We start from the raw sequence: 17,297 nt of genomic DNA on the forward strand, positions 1-17,297 counted from the left end.
GTGAAGATGGCATCTTGTCAATAATTATATCATGTGACCACCAAACAAGACAGTTTTTAAACCTCTTTTATGATGAATACAGATTTATTAACAGTTCATAATACATAAAAATTAACAAGAGAGACCTTGTGATACTGCACTCACGTTATGAGGCTGAATGGCTAGGCCGTTTAATATGCTTTTTTGCTATAATTATCAGTTTGTTTCATTTTACTCAGGTAATACACACATCATAAATCTCAGATTCATCTTTCTTGAGCTCATATTTATCCAAAAACATTTGCCTTCCACTAACTCATATGTATACGGCAACATTTTAGCAGAACATATTACAGATAGATACTCTCATAAACCATGTTTAATAATGTTATCAGCACTCAACAATGTGCTGCACCTCTTGCAGTGCAAATGCAAGACGAAAATGACCACTGACTGCTTATCAGTAGTTGCTAAGCACATCCTTTGTTAAGCTAAGCATATATAAAAATTAATGACAACTTCTTAGGGCAACTATCATACTCATCATAATAATAAGTATTTGATGGTATACACCAAAGAAAACACATATACTAGGACAATTTCAGAAAGTGGATTCCAATTCCATAGCTACTATCATTTTTCTGTAGTTCTGTGGTGTCCATTTCAATATATAAAACAGCTGGCACTTGGACATGTTCACTCCAATTCTTTCCTAAATCCAAGATAAATTTCCAACCCTTTTCTAATACCAAAGTGTCATGTAGGTCCAGCTTATTCTCTGACAATGAATATTATCCTTTACTAGGTCACTGGGATGCTGGCAAAGAACCATAATGAACACATGAATGCATATCGTCTACTCCGAGGCAATCTCTGCTTAACATACAAGGCCATGTCAAACCCAGAGCTGTTGGACATGCTACACTTAAAGAAATCACAATCCCTCAGAGCCACATGCTCCAGGGATCTAAATCTTGTCATCACAATAAACAAAACATGCAGGAAGGATAGATCCCTGACCCAGAGACTCCCCAGACTCTGGAACAGACTGCCCATACATGTCAAACAGAGCGCCTCTTTGGCCCTCTTCAAAAGGAACCTTGATGACTGGATGGGAGAAAGGAAATTCACCCCGGGGATCACGTCAGTCACCCTGCTAGACAGGGGTCCAGGGAAGGAAATATTGTGGGAAGAAATAGCCTGGGAATTGTTATGGCTAGGCTTGTATAGGCCCTAGGGCCGATAGCCTGGTACCAACCTATGAACACACACACACACACACACACACACACACACACACACACACACACACACACACACACACAAACAAAATTTGGAAGATCACCAGTCAATCGAATGTATATGTCATTCACAGGTGGTGAGAAATGAAGTACACAGAAAAAGCCTATATGGACACAGGTAGTGCATATAGACTCAACACAGAAGAAACTACAATTGGAGAATCTCTGCTGAGAGACAATAATGCTACTCACTGCACTACTGTGGTGTCAGCAGTGCCACATCTGAATGTTTCATTTACTTTAGCAGTCAAGATATGCAGCCACTACTTTGACTCTAACAGTCAAATTAAAAAGAGACATCAAGAGCATGTTAGGGCCAGTACTGGTACACTGTTTGCTACAAAGAAATGAAGGTCAGTACATATCTAATTGTAACAGCAGACTTTAGCTAAAAAGTAGTAGAGAGACAGTCACATCATCCAGCAACACATTTTTTCTGTCTGCTTCGTATCTTCAACTAGCACTAAACAGAACTGTCTACAGGCAGAAAACAGGTCTATATTAATTTGCCAAAAGTATATTTCAGCGAACATCTAATCACCGACCACTAATCAGCAAATATCACTTCCGCAATTCGCTGAATTTACCAAGGGCAAAGTAGTAGCTGGTCAGTTACACAGCTTTGTCCTTTTCTCCACTGTAGTGCGATCCTGGAGTTGGTATGGGGGGAGGAGGGCACAGCCCCCCACATCGGGGGGTGTGGAAGGGTGAAGCCCCCCACTTGGGTGGGTTTGATTTAATGACATGTTGGTCTGTTGTGTTGTGGGGCAAGTATTTTTTTGCCCTTGGTAAATTCAGTGAATTGCAGAAGCAATTTTCATTGAAAAGGTGTTTGCTGAAATACACTTTCTTCGAACTAACACAGACCCCAAAAATCACAGCACAATTCCAGTCCTGATCTCTTTACCTGGTTATCCATTTAAATTACAGGATTCATTATGGTCAAATTAATACAGGTCCTTATGCTTGTTAATCTCCAATGCCTGATCCATTTGGTTGCTTCAGTACATTTCTGTGAGAAAATGTAGAACTAGGACTATATTAGTTGTTAGGCTAGATAGTGTCCATGAAGACTAAGGGTTCAAAGTCAAACTTGCAACCTACTGGCCTTCAAGAAATTTGACTGTAGTAAGACCAAGTTAATATTTTCCACTTCCCATATAAAAGATAAATACTAAGACTATTTTTGAAGGAAGTCAATGACTAACTTCTAATTGTAAACATACGTTTATTCTATATTTCTGGACAGTATTGCCTAAAGTATCTATCACTTTTTGTACTACTCTTATATGGAAAACACAATTTAATAATACAAAAAGGCTTAATAATTGTCATTCTATAGGGGTATTTTATTTCACTAAGAGTCTGGCTTAAAAAGTATCCACTTAGGCAATAAATCAGTCAGCAAAAGGAAAACAGTTTGTTAAATGGACATTTTTTTTGTCCCCACAATAACTAATTATGCTTAGAACATGTTTTGTAGGAGTGTGTTTACTGTACCCTTTATATGATAACTCGGATCCTGTCCTGCAGTTTTTGGCAGCACTGTGTTCAGTTTAATGCTATTAGCATAAAAATACAATACTGCAATACTGCAAAAAAACTACAAAAGGCCATTTTTGAAGTAAATTATGTAAAATGCACAATGAACAGACACCTTCCAAGCATGTCTTAAGCATAATATTAAAAACGAACATTCTAATATCAGTAAACACTTTAAATGATTTACTTGGAGTATTTCCTTTTTCCTTCTGCAATTTCTCAACAAGATTGTGTGATTAGGCAGCACTATATACAAGTCAATGCAGTTAGTTAAAAAGGTGGTATTAGCACATAAATATCAAGCATATCCTAATCATAAAAGTAAAAAATAAAAACAGAAAAAAATAGTATCAATGTGTATGCAGGTGTACATCTGTGTGTGTGTGTGTGTGTGTGTGTGTGTGTGTGTGTGTGTGTGTGTGTGTGTGTGCACGCACATATGAGTGCGCACATGCATGTGTCTTTATGGGTGTCTCTCTTAATTTCCATGTATACATGTGTATCATTCTCACTGCACCTATATGTCTCCATGGTACTCTTTCTTGGTGTTTGTATATACATGACTGTGAGTCTCTGTATATCTATTTGTATGCAAGTATGTCTAGCTCTGTGTGTGTACGTGTGAGTGAGTTAGTGTGTATAACATAACCAAGCCAAGGAAATGTAGTTTTCCAGTCTTAAGGGTAGGAAACACTTTCCTTAAGAAAGAACAAAACACAAAAAGGGGAAAACTAATTGTACAGGAATATATATATATATATGTATATATATATATATATATATATATATATATATATATATATACATATATATATATATATGTGTGTGTGTGTGTGTGTGTGTGTGCATATACATATATATAAATATAAATGTATATATACAAACAGCTATACATATATATATATGTGTGTGTGTGTGTGTGTATATATATATATATATATATATATATATATATATATATATATATATATATATGTAACACATATAATATATACAAACACACACACACACATTTCTGTTGAGAAGACATTATAAATCTTTTAAATAGTTAACTTTTTAAAAGTAGTCAATCGACAATATGAAAAAATATAAAAAAAGATATGTACTAATAATAAAATAAAGCACAATTAACAGATAGCCCATTTTTAAGTAGGCTTTAAAAAGAAATAATGGACCTTTCAAAGGTGGGGAGGATCAATTATCTCCCTTGAAGGTCTGTTATTTCCCTTTAATGCCTACTTTGCGGAGCATTATTGCATGATTATTTGTCGTATTATGTTCCCAAGACTTGTGCCAGATGCCCCAGTGATGTGTTTCTCACATAGTCTCAAACACAGATGGATCAGATGTTAACTTGTAGACCAGAGATCATGTCTAAGTAACCTACAAGAAAAAAAAAAACAGTTAATGAGGTTTTTCTACACATATCAAGTTTTCCAAGCATATGATTTTTCTGGTAACAAATCTTTGTCCTCTTTCAAGTTATCTCAAGTGCTTTCTTTGATGGCTGCAAAATACAGCATATTTTTAATTATCAGATCAGTGAAATATAAAGTGTCACAGTGATCTTTCTGGTGTGACATGTCCTTTAGAAGTAAATGAGCTAAACTATATGGGCCGGATTCACGAAGGCTAACACGGAGTCTAAGAGTAGTGTAAGACTCCATGTAGCCTTCGCGATCCAGGAACAGCCCAAAGTCCGTGTAAGAGTTAGTCTAACACGGCTCTTACACGGAGTGGCTAAGCTAATCAGCCCACTTGCAGCCGAATAGCATGCAAATGAGGCTGATTAGCGATCCAGGAAGCCAAGAACAGCCCGTGTAAGAGCCGTGTTAGCTGCAGAAATGTACTCAGTGGACAACCGAGTACGTTTCTGCAAACACGGCAATGGAGCCATGTCAGCTCCAAATAAAGGGTGCATATGTTATAGGCAGCATGCCAATGGCCAAATATGTGGCCATTGGCAATGCAACCCCATGCAAAAAAATGAAAATTATAATTATTTTTTTTTCGGCAATTGCCGATGTGTAAACCCAGCGCAGCCCCACGCGGGCTGCGCTGCATAAAACATGAAAACGAAGGTTTTAAACCTACAAATGTAGGTTTTATGCAATATATGGAATGTCAATGGAGGGACCAGCATGGGAAAACCAACATGGCCACCGTGTAGTGGTTGCCAAGGGGGGAAGCCAAGTGTAAGAGATGTAACTAAGCATTAGTAGGCAATCTGATGCAAATTAGGGTAAGGATACTGAATACCACTGTCACATAGTAAATGAGCACAGTCTGAGTAGTGTAAGAGTTACAGAAGGGGAGGAACAGAGTAGGAGATAGGTGACATCACAGGGGGGAATGGTAGAAAGGGATAGAAGTCATTGGAGGGTAGAGTTACATGACAGATGTCAGACAGATATCAAGGAAGGAGGTGTGCCCCCAAGTAAACATGAGAAAGCCAAGAAATGGAAGGTGTGCACTGTTGCCTACACCAAGGTTTCTTGTTGGACGTATATCTTGCGTGTGCGCGCCGTGAAGCGAGTAAGCGGTGCGTGCGTGTAAGGCAGTGTCTTGGCGTGTAAGGCAGTGTCTTGTGGCGTGTAAGGCAGACTGAGCATGTGGGAGCGTGTTGGGAGATGTTTAACACTGTTTGCGCTGGCGCAGCGTTCCAATCGAATAAGCAGATTCTGAACTGTGTGTAAGTGTGTGTGCGCGTGTAAGCCACTGTGGCGTGTTTCTGCTGGTTTGCACACGGCCCCACCCTGAGGAAACAGAAAGGAAAAAGGAAACAACAGATGTACTAGGAAGTTAGCAGGGAATACTGCTGGAGCTAGCAGGTGAAAACAATTAGATGCAGGCAATTACACAGGCAGAATACTAGGCCAGCCCAGTACTTAAAACTCTGCAAACAGCAGTGTAGAATGTTTCTCTCAAGAGACACTGCAAGACAGGAGTTAAGTTATCAGAAGTGAAAACTGAAAAAGCTGAACTCAGAGCAGAAATGTTAGGGGCTGCCATAGCTGTCATAATGAGACATAGGCGACTTGCTGAGGGTGGTGACAATGCAGATGGTGCCAGGCAACCCGCAGTGAGGAGACGGAGAAGAGTGTACAGGCCCAGGGTCACCTACCATGGGTTACATGAGCTGGAGATAGTAGAGCGCTATAGAGTGGACAGAGACCACCTGCAGCAAATAGTGGAGCTGTGCAGGCCACGCCTCACACACAGAACCAACAGAGGGGAACCCATCCCAGTGGAAACCAAGGTATGTGTTGGCCTAAGAATACTAGCAACAGGTACCTTCCAGAGACCAACTGGCGATATGATGGGGATATCACAGGCATCAGCTTCCAGGGTACTGCACCAGTTCCTGGATGCCATGTCAGCACATGTCGGTGATCATGTATACTTCCCCAATGCCCGTGAGGTATTGGCCAGCAACATCGTCTCTTCCAGCAAATAGCGGAATACCCTGAGGTACTGGGTGCCATAGACTGCACGCACATACGCATCAAAGCACCAGCAGGAGAGCAGGGTAGGGCCTACATAAACCGCAAGGGCTTCCCCTCCATCAACTGCCAGGTCGTGTGTGATGCCCAGGGCATAATAATGAATGTGTGTGCGGCTGTCCTGGGAGCTACCATGATTCCCACATCTGGCATTTGACGCAGCTGTACCAGACATTTGCCAATGGGGACATCCCACACGGACACCTAGTGGGGCATGCAGGATATGCACTGGAGCCGTGGCTGATGACACCCATCAGAAATGCACACACACCTGAACAGGAACGCCATAATGAGGCACACGCACAAACACGTAATGTAATAGAGCGTGTGTTTGGGCTGCTCAAGTCACGGTTCCGGTGTCTGGACACATCTGGTGGAGCCTTGCAGTACACACCAACTACATGTACCCAAATTGTCATGGTATGTGCTATGCTACATAATATGATCATGCGAAAACAGCTGCAGCAGGATCACCATAGGGCTGGGCCAAACAGCCCCCCACCATCGCCAAGGCCACCACAGGCACAGCGTGACTCGGAGGAGGAACAACCTGAGCCTGCCCCAGTAGGCAGAAGGAGGCGTGCCCAGTATGCCCTGGCTTTGGCAAAGAGGCAATGCATAGCACATACATTGGCTCAGTAGGAACCTTGGGAATGATACCCCTCTCCGACTCACCATATAGTAACAGGGATGCCTAATGTGACACAACCTGCTCACAAACATGTACAGGAAGTGTAATATGTGCATCCGACAGAGGCAGCCCTGCAGCACCACCTGAGGCATGACTGCTGTGTGTCAAGTAATGTAACACCAAGTACCATATGCACACCTGAGGACCCCGTCTAACATCCTACCCTCAACAAGCAGCATGCCACAACAGGACAACGAGATGATGAAGTGCAACAATTACCGAAGTAATGCAGGTAGGCAAAGGGGACGAACTGTGTGCCAGTCTGGGATGACATGCTGAGCATGACATGATGCACCACCTGCCAGGACTGGCATGCACCTATCAGTGCAGGCCGTATGGATACTGGCAAAGGCTGTTGTCATGCACAGTGTGCCCTGAATAGGAAGGTGCAAAACACAAACCTATCTCCATAGGTACCAGAAGGGATAAGAATCAGATAAGGGATAAGGCCAAACAGCAAGATGCATACAGACTAAGCCCACCCAGTATGGAGAATGTTGATAACTGTGCTGTAACCGAATACTGAGGCAAGGCTCACAACAGCACCCTAAGACTACCAGGTTACACCTCATACTGTGCTGTACATCCTCAACACTTGGAACAAGCTACAAAAGGAGGGCGACCAGCAAGAATTGTCAAGGATAACCACACCCCCATGTTGGTACCACCACAAAAAGCAGCAAGGACCAGCCATGCTCAAGTAACAGTGGCTAAAACCGCACACCAGTGTATAGCCTGCTACAGAGTACTGGCCCAACACCAGGAACTGCATCGCGCCCATGCTGGAATACATGAATATATCAAGTCCTCCAAACCACATTATTTTGGGTGACTGCAAATACCCAGACACATAGACTGGGAGCATTATACCAGCTGCAACAGTGTAGGACAAAAGGTCATTGAATCCACAAGCCAAAAGGCCCAGGAACAACATAGCACACCCACAAGAGGGGCAAGCATACTGGATGTGATAATCAGCAACATGGAGTGCGGGATGTCAAGATGAGAAGTGTATTGCACACTGGTAACACCAGACCATATAGTAATCACACTGGATATACAAATCCTGACCACAGTCCCTGTCCGGGAAATCACAGTGGAAAACATGTGCTAAGCATTATTTGCACACCTCCAAAATGATGTGGAATCCATGAAAGGTCCCGTGCAGGTGCAAAATATGGGCCACGCCTCAGAACCTGTAAGACAGCCATTACATGAACACCGCCAGGAATGCTTGGATTATGCAGTCCCAAATTAAAACAAGACACAGTGCCTAAATCTGGCATGGTGGACACCAGCCATAACCAAAACATGCAAGAGAAAGAGGAAGCTACTACATGATAGAGCAAGCATGAACAATGACGTAATTACTGATCAGTAGTATGGCAATATAATCTGTCCACACATGCAATCCAGTAAGGCCAGCACAACAAGTGGAATCTGTGAATCCTGAGGCAATGTTACACCTGCCCCAAGTACACAGACAACCACCAACTCCACCCAAGAAATACAAATATATGTGAGAGATGCAACCATCCATCCAAACCGGAGGCAGAGCTCCCCCAACTCAGTACACCCAAAACAAGTCAGTAGGAGAAGGTAACCACACACACCACAAACACATACCCACGTAGACCTATCACAACTGCAAACCAAACACATAAACACAGACATACATTCCCGGAGGCAGAAATCACACACACAGCACACCAACAGAGGCCAATAAAGCAGACACCCAATGAAACAGCCTCCAAGCATAGCACATGCAACACATAGCACACAAAGCTGGTGTGCCAAACAGTCACAGGCCAGAAGGAGAAACAACATGCCTGATACAGTTGTAATAGGTGACCCCATAGTCAGACACACTGCTGTCCCGCACAGCAGACTGAACAAAGGAAAGGGTACAGTAAGCTGCCTGTAGGCCACCACAATATGCCACATAACAGAAATATGAAGGTCACTCCAAAGCAAACAGAAATATGATGCAGTCATAGTCCATGCTGGTGTGAATGACCCGAGATGTACTGCCCTAGACTACATGTAAAGAGACACAGATGAGCTATCCGATTATGTAGTCCAGGCTGGTATGACACTCACCGTTTGCAGCAACCTACCCTTACCAAGAATAATGCCACAGTAGAAACATGGAATGATCAGTCATAGCAAGTAGCACACTTACTGGTGTCAGTCCAAGGGGATCCAATGTCTGTCAGCTTGGGATGTCATGCTTGACAAGCCATGCAGCTGCCCTTGGGATGGCCTGCACCCGTTACCCTGGGCGTCTGAATAGTGGATAAGGCCTTGGACACCTCCACACAGCCTTTGTAGGCAAGGCTGAAAAGACTGACCCACCACCCGAGAAAACATAAGTGGGAAGAAACATAAGGGAAATGCTGACTGATGCCAGATGTGTACACCCCAATATGCATGCTCCCGAGGCCATCCCCAGCATAGAGAACATCGATGTCTGTGCAGTGACAGAAACCTGCTGCAAGGCTCCTGACAGCACACCAGCACTACCAGGTTATACCATGTACCATGTGTCATGGCCCCAAAACATGGAACACTACATAAAAGGAGGTGAGTAACCATAGGCAGCACAGACACCCATACGTCCAGGTAACTGACAATGCACAAGGCAGTGGAGTTCACCCACATGCAACTAACTGTAGGCAAGACCGCTGTGCAGTCTGTAGTATGCTACAGACCGCACTCTCACACACAATAACCCCCCCCCCAACCGTCCTGAAGACACTGGACAGTATGAATGTCCCACCAAATACCAAACAAGGTACCACGAAATACCACATAGGTGGTAAACCATTATGTATGGAAGGAGTAACCAGGGACCAAGGGACACAAGTGAACAGTAACCTGTTATGTGACACCCACACTGACAATGTGGCTAGGAAGACTGTCTACATGTGACACTGTAGTAGGAAAGGAGTCACATCTATGGCAACAGAGGTCACTGTGCCCCTATACTTTATCCCAATCACACCCATAATCCAGTACAATGCCTCATATGGGATCTACCTTACCTGACACCTGCAGCAGTTAGGAAGACTGCAAAGGTACCTCACCAAGAGGATAAAGTGTCATACATATATGTCATATGCTGCTAGGCTGTAGACACCCCAGCTGACTCCAGTCGCAGACTGCCCACACAGAGGCATTGCATGCCTGTTGTAGGAGGCCATGCCCAACACAGGAGTAATGGACATGCTCCACCCCAGACAACACATATTCATTGGAGCTGCGAAAGTGAGAGATGTCAATCCCAACACATAATGAAATAGGATGTGCCGGTGGGACAGATACATAATCCAGAGGCTCCACACACCCTGGACCAGAATCCCACCCCATGTTAGGCAGAGCCCCTCACTGACACTGTGCAACAGGAATCTTGCCAAGTGGATGGATGATTGTAGAGTTACAGTGGGGGTCTTCACTGTGTCATGTCCAGACAGAGGCACAACTAAGCAAATAATACATGGCCATAATATCCAGATAGCAAGGGGTCTCAAAAGCCACACACACCCTGGCTAGCCTAACAAATGCCCAGGGTGGATAGCCTAGTATGAACCTATGAACCTATGTAGATACAAGTTGTACAGGACATGAAGGATAATCCCAAGGCTTACACAACTGATGGTAGGAGCCATGTTGTGAATTCACAGATATGCCCTGAATCACACAAATACCACAAACACACACACATATTGCCAACATACATCCCGACAGGTGCAGTGCAAACCCCCACACCCCCATTATGCAGAATATCTATCCCAGCAGACTGCTGGCCCCCTGACATAGCAGATGCTGAGGTAACAGACAACATCTCCAAAGCAAAACACACAGCAGCAATGGTATGAGATGGTGACTTGGGCGTAGTGCAACATGGAGTCTAAGATGAATGGAATGCCAAACCACACTACTGCTCAATGTCAGCCGTACCACAGAATATGTACCCAAAGAGCAGTGTACAACAACAGTGGTCCTTCTCAACAAAGGTGTTGCCTGAATGGAAACTGAACAGTACTACCCCAGAATCCTGAGAAGCCCAGATTGCACAGCTATGGAAAGGAGCAGCATGTACCACAGAAATATGGATGTTGGGGACCTACTGACACCGGACCCAACCCAGTGTGGCCTCCTCAAGTGCAGATCCTGCCCCTAACCATGTTGGACTCAATTGAAACAGTCATTAAGGTCATTGATGAGGGCAATGTGCTCCACACAGTGTATCTGGACCTTGCAAAGGCTTCTATACAATACCCTACATGTTCAGTATAGATAGGCTCACCAGTGTAAATATAAACCCACATGTCAGTAGAGGGGTTGCAAACCAGACCAAGGACAGAACAGACATGGTCAGACATGCTTCAGCCATGTCAGACTACAAACCAGATATAACTGGCATCCCACAAGGCTTGGACCTGGTATCTCCCTCGTCTGGTATATATGTCCCATAGGTACAGGCAAACATGGAAGGACTGTGTCCTAACATGTTTGCAGAGGACTACAAACCGCTCACCACATATGATCCACCAGCTGACACATGCATCCCACTAAAGGGCCACATAGAAACAGACAACTGGTGCCATAGCTATGTCAGCAAGCTAAGTGCAGAAATGTGTATAGTCAACCCCCGTGGATATACAGTAAGTGCCCACCAATTACCACATAGGTGTTAACCCATTATGTAGTTAACATGTAATGAGAGACCTGGGGACACAGGGTGATAGATATCCTGCACTGGACAAACATGTGCTGTAGTGTTTACAGAAACATACCATATACCCACCTAATCATGAAGGATGTCAGATCTACATAAGGGGAGGTCATTGTGGCTCTGCAGTCCTCCTGCATCAGTGGTACAATCGACTACAATAGCCCCTGTGGGATGTACCTCAGCAGACACCTCCAGCAACTGTTAAGTCCCCAACAGTACCTCATCAGGAGTATCAATCAGCCTACACACATGCCATGTGTTGCCTGTGTTGCTGGCATCAATAAAAATGCTGCACATAGTACAATCTGAATGGCAGTGAGCTATGCACATGACAGACCTGAACCCCAGCACTGACTTACATAGGACAGGCTGTACTGTGTGATCCATAACACAGAAGCCACTCCCACCCATGAGTGAACCCTCAGCACAGGCTACCCATAGAGTCACTTATCAATCTTCCTCAATAGGAATCCTGATGGGTGGACGGGAGATGGTAGGTTTATCCTGGGTATCACTGTCATGTCACAGGTAGACAGAGGCACAGTATACCAACCATGACATATGTCATGGCAAACTCCCTTACAATGTGTGTTGAAGGACAAACACACTCTCCAACTTGCATTAGCCATGGACTAGGGCACATCGCTAGTGTTTGCAATTGTACACCTATGTTGTGGGATACACTAACAATGTTGGGCAAGCCTGGTGTAAGTAGTGCATATCTGAACAGAATGCAACATGGTCAGATGTACACAACTGGCCCCAACCAGGCTGTTGTGCCCACGATCAAAATGTAAAGCAGTGATAGCAGTAAAGCCCAGGTTACTGTCCACCACAGTCAAAGTACTGCCAGTACACTATACAGTACTACAGTGTTAGGTCAGTGTGAAAGGATGTTGACGACTGCATGCAAAGTATCCCATGCAAACACTGCAGGCACAGTATAATCCTGTTGTGTTCACACACAAAGCAGTTGTACAGTAACTACACAACATGACACACAACCCACAACCATGAGCGGGTGATAGTTTGTGAAGTTCACACACATCCACAAATGTGGTGGGCTGCAGAGTCCAACATATGGAATGCTCACACTGGGCATGCTCACACACTTTGACAACATGCCATGGGAAGGCTGAACTGGGCATGCTCACACACTTAGTCCAGATCTTGGTTTAGCAGTGGGACACACATATCTGGTATTGTTATGTGTCATGCCAGGAACCAACCACATTACAGCAGTCTGCCCAGTGCACACAGTTAAATGACTACAGAGACATACGTGATATAGTGGATCCCTCCCATATGCAAACGGTTTCCACAGATGCAGAGGTTGTTCATACCAACAGGGAATGCTATGGCAATAAAGATATGCAAACAGTCTATCAGCAACAAATAATGTGCACTTGACAATTAAACATAATGGTGTAGAGGTCAACACTAGGCTGTTTGCCCTAGGGAATGACAGCTTAGCCATAGTGTGCTTGGTGTTTGCTTCCCCACAGGATGCACATTCCCCTTTCCAAACACAGATAATGTCAGCACCCTAGAAGTACAGCAGGAGAAATGAAACTTCCCAGTAATCCGAATAGCGCGCTCCGCTAATGCGTCCGTCTCAAGTGTCATGACATAAGTAGATAGGGGTTCAAATCCTGCAAGTGCTCAGTGTGTGTGTGTGTGTGTGTCTGTCTGTCTGTGTGTGAGGTTGGCGTGTGTGTAAGTCTGTGTGAGGGAAATGTCCCTTTTGGCAAATAGGAAAAGACACTACAGGATGCACATTCCCTTTCTAAACACTGCTGATGTCAGCACCCTATAAGTAGAGCAGGAGGAAGGAAACCTCCCAGTAATGCGAATAGCGCGCTCTGCTAATGCGTCCATCTCAAGTGTCATAACATAACTAGGTAGGGGTTTGATTCCTGTGAATGGCAAGTGTGTGTGTTTGTCTGAGGGGGGTTAGTGTGTGCTGGAAATGTCCCTTTTGGAAACTGGGTGAACAGACTACAGGATGCCCCTCCCCTTTGCTAAACACTGCTGATGTCAGCACCCTATAAGTAGAGCAGGAGAAAGGAAACCTCCCAGTAATGCGAATAGCGCGCTCTGCTAATGCGTCCGTCTCAAGTGTCATAACATAACTAGGTAGGGTTTTGATTCCTGTGAATGGCAAGTGTGTGTGTTTGTCTCGGGGGGTTAGTGTGTGCTGGAAATGTCCCTTTTGGAAACTGGGTGAACAGACTACAGGATGCCCCTCCCCTTTGCTAAACACTGCTGATGTCAGCACCCTATAAGTAGAGCAGGAGAAAGGAAACCTCCCAGTAATGCGAATAGCGCGCTCTGCTAATGCATCCATCTCAAGTGTCATAACATAACTAGGTAGGATTTTGATTCCTGTGAATGGCAAGTGTGTGTGTTTGTCTGAGGGGGGTTAGTGTGTGCTGGAAATGTCCCTTTTGGAAACTGGGTGAACAGACTACAGGATGCCCCTCCCTTTGCTAAACACTGCTGATGTCAGCACCCTATAAGTAGAGCAGGAGAAAGGAAACCTCCCAGTAATGCGAATAGCGCGCTCCGCTAATGCGTCCGTCTCAAGTGTCATAACATAACTAGGTAGGGGTTTGATTCCTGTGAATGGCAAGTGTGTGTGTTTGTCTGAGAGGGGTTAGTGTGTGCTGGAAATGTCCCTTTTGGAAACTGGGTGAACAGACTACAGGATGCCCCTCCCCTTTGCTAAACACTGCTGATGTCAGCACCCTATAAGTAGAGCAGGAGAAAGGAAACCTCCCAGTAATGCGAATAGCGCACTCTGCTAATGCGTCCGTCTCAAGTGTCATAACATAACTAGGTAGGGGTTTGATTCCTGTGAATGGCAGGTGTGTGTGTTTGTCTGAGGGGGGTTAGTGTGTGCTGGAAATGTCCCTTTTGGAAACTGGGTGAACAGACTACAGGATGCCCCTCCCCTTTGCTAAACACTGCTGATGTCAGCACCCTATAAGTAGAGCAGGAGAAAGGAAACCTCCCAGTAATGCGAATAGCGCGCTCTGCTAATGTGCCCGTCTCAAGTGTCATAACATAACTAGGTAGGGGTTTGATTCCTGTGAATGGCAAGTGTGTGTGTTTGTCTGAGGGGGGTTAGTGTATGCTGGAAATGTCCCTTTTGGAAACTGGGTGAACAGACTACAGGATGCCCCTCCCCTTTGCTAAACACTGCTGATGTCAGCACCCTATAAGTAGAGCAGGAGAAAGGAAACCTCCCAGTAATGCGAATAGTGCGCTCTGCTAATGCGTCCGTCTCAAGTGTCATAACATAACTAGGTAGGGGTTTGATTCCTGTGAATGGCAAGTGTGTGTGTCTGTCTGAGAGGGGTTAGTGTGTGAGGGAAGTGTCCCTTTTGGCAAATAGGATAGGACACTACAGGATGCCCATTCCCTTTTCTAAACACTGATGATGTCAGCACTCCATAAGTATAGCAGGGGAAGAGAAAACCCCCAGTAATGCAAATAGCATGCTCAGCTAATGCGCCTGTCTCACGTGTCATAACAGTCAGATAGGGGTTTGAATCCTGCAATTGGCTAGTGTGTGTTTTTGGCTGAGGGGGGTTAGTGTGTGTGGGGACAATGTCCCTTTTGGTAACTAGGTGAACAGACTACAGGATGCACATTCCCCTTCTACACACTGTTCAGCAGACGGCCATGGCTCTGGCACAAGTTGTCTGTTGCTATGATGCCCCTTTGGAAGATGCTTGTGTCAGCTGGGGAGTCGATTATGGTGTCCAGTTTGCAGTCATCTGCATATTTGGACAGCCACAGTTCATCCGTGTTGGCCTGTACCTCCAATAAAGATGTACTTAACAAGAGGGTCCCAGGACTGAGCCTTCTGGGACACATCCTGTAACTGTTATGGGGTCTGGCATGGCTCCAGCAATGCTAACCATGTGGGTTCTGTTCTTGAGCCACTGTGCAATCCATCTAATGACATAGGGGCTCATATTTAAGCTGGTGAGCTTCCCTAGAATGCCCAAGTGGGGTATTGTTGCGAAGGCGTTTGCATGGTCCAGGTAGGCTGTGTGAACCACCTTCCCCTCGGCAATGGCCTTGGTGACTGTAGCAAAGAAATCAACCGGGTTACACCCGGTAGTGCTGGTGTGCTCTCAGTAGCCCTGAACCAGGCATCTGTTACTGCACACATATCGGTGTTTCCCATGCAAAGGAGTGTTTTGGGTGCATGCATCTGGAGGTTTAGACATCTGGCATTGGGTAGCATTGCTCTTAGTGTCTTATCCCTTGTGATACCTATGAAGGTGGGTTTGTCATGTGAGCCCTGCCTAACATAGGCACTATGGGGTAGCAAGAGGCTTTGCCAATATCTGATAGGCCAGGGGTGACAGGTGCAGGCTGTCCCTAGCAAAGCAGGTAGTTCAACAGGAGATGGATGTGTGAAGGTGTAGTGCCTGTGACTACTTAGCAGTAGCATATATGACTGCTCACGTGGACACATGTCAGGCAGGTCATATGCACTGTGTCACAGTCAATGTACATGTGAACAGGTCAAACAGTGGCAACCTCTCAAGTGGGACATGGCCATACATATAGCAGGCTACACAGATGGCACTAGGAGTCCACAGAAGCTCTATAACTATGCATTGCAGGTGTGATCGGTATTCCAGGGTAATTGCAAGCAAACATGCATGCAAACAAAGGTACAGTGAACAGGGCTCCATGTAGTCCATTGTACAACAAACAAGCTGTACCAGTTCCATAAGGTAACACTGCACATATGCAGGTGCTATGCACATGTACATGGAAATACACTGGTCAGATGGCCAGGGTCCAGTCTCAGTGCACACAAGTGTACGGAACATGCATGTACTGTCAGGATGTACAATAACTGGATATAAACCCATGTGCCCATACCTGCAGTAATACACATGTCAAATAACAGACACCGATCCTTCTCTCAGTGGTGCCATACTTAGTAGGATGTATGCTCCCTGGCCTGCCACCACAGTATCCCTGACATATATGGGGACTCTCCCCCCTGTGACAGTTCGTTATGTGTGTTGGTGCTGTCTAGCATGGTATGAGGTGTGTGCATGCAGTGCTAGTGTGCACCTGTGTGTCCTGTACCAGTTGTGTAGTTCTGCACACATATCAACATCCTCACACATCTGCATTGCAGAGTCTAGTGTGGCCAACATGCCACTTGCAATTTACATGTCCATCATTGTGTATTACTACATTCATTACCCATCCCCTGTGCTACCTATGTATGTAGGCTGCTGTTGACATCATTACCACTAGTATGCCAACATGTGCAGATGATACACTATGGTACTTACCATGGGTGTAGACAACAGGACATGACAATCACACAAATACTGCATCAGGCATGCTGTGATATACCCACAATTAAATCAGCACACAGTACTGTTCACAACATGATACTATTACTACACATCTATGTGGTCACCCTGTGCATCAGCAACATGTTAACCTGTACCTGCACAGTTGTTACAGACTGCAGGAGGTGGCACAGTTTCATCATATGC

The 17,297-nt window shown here is 44.9% G+C and overlaps 1 protein-coding gene across 1 annotated transcript in view; it reads right to left on the bottom strand.

Annotated features, from left to right (window-relative positions):
- LOC122803780 (echinoderm microtubule-associated protein-like 5) overlaps positions 1–17,297 on the bottom strand; it is a 3,919,718-nt gene that overhangs the window by 2,072,283 nt on the left and 1,830,138 nt on the right. The gene's annotated exons all lie outside the window — the stretch shown is intronic.

The sequence above is a fragment of the Protopterus annectens genome, chromosome 6.part0, assembly GCF_019279795.1.
Source record: "Protopterus annectens isolate FY-2018-M chromosome 6.part0, PAN1.0, whole genome shotgun sequence".
Lineage (NCBI taxonomy): Eukaryota > Metazoa > Chordata > Ceratodontiformes > Protopteridae > Protopterus > Protopterus annectens.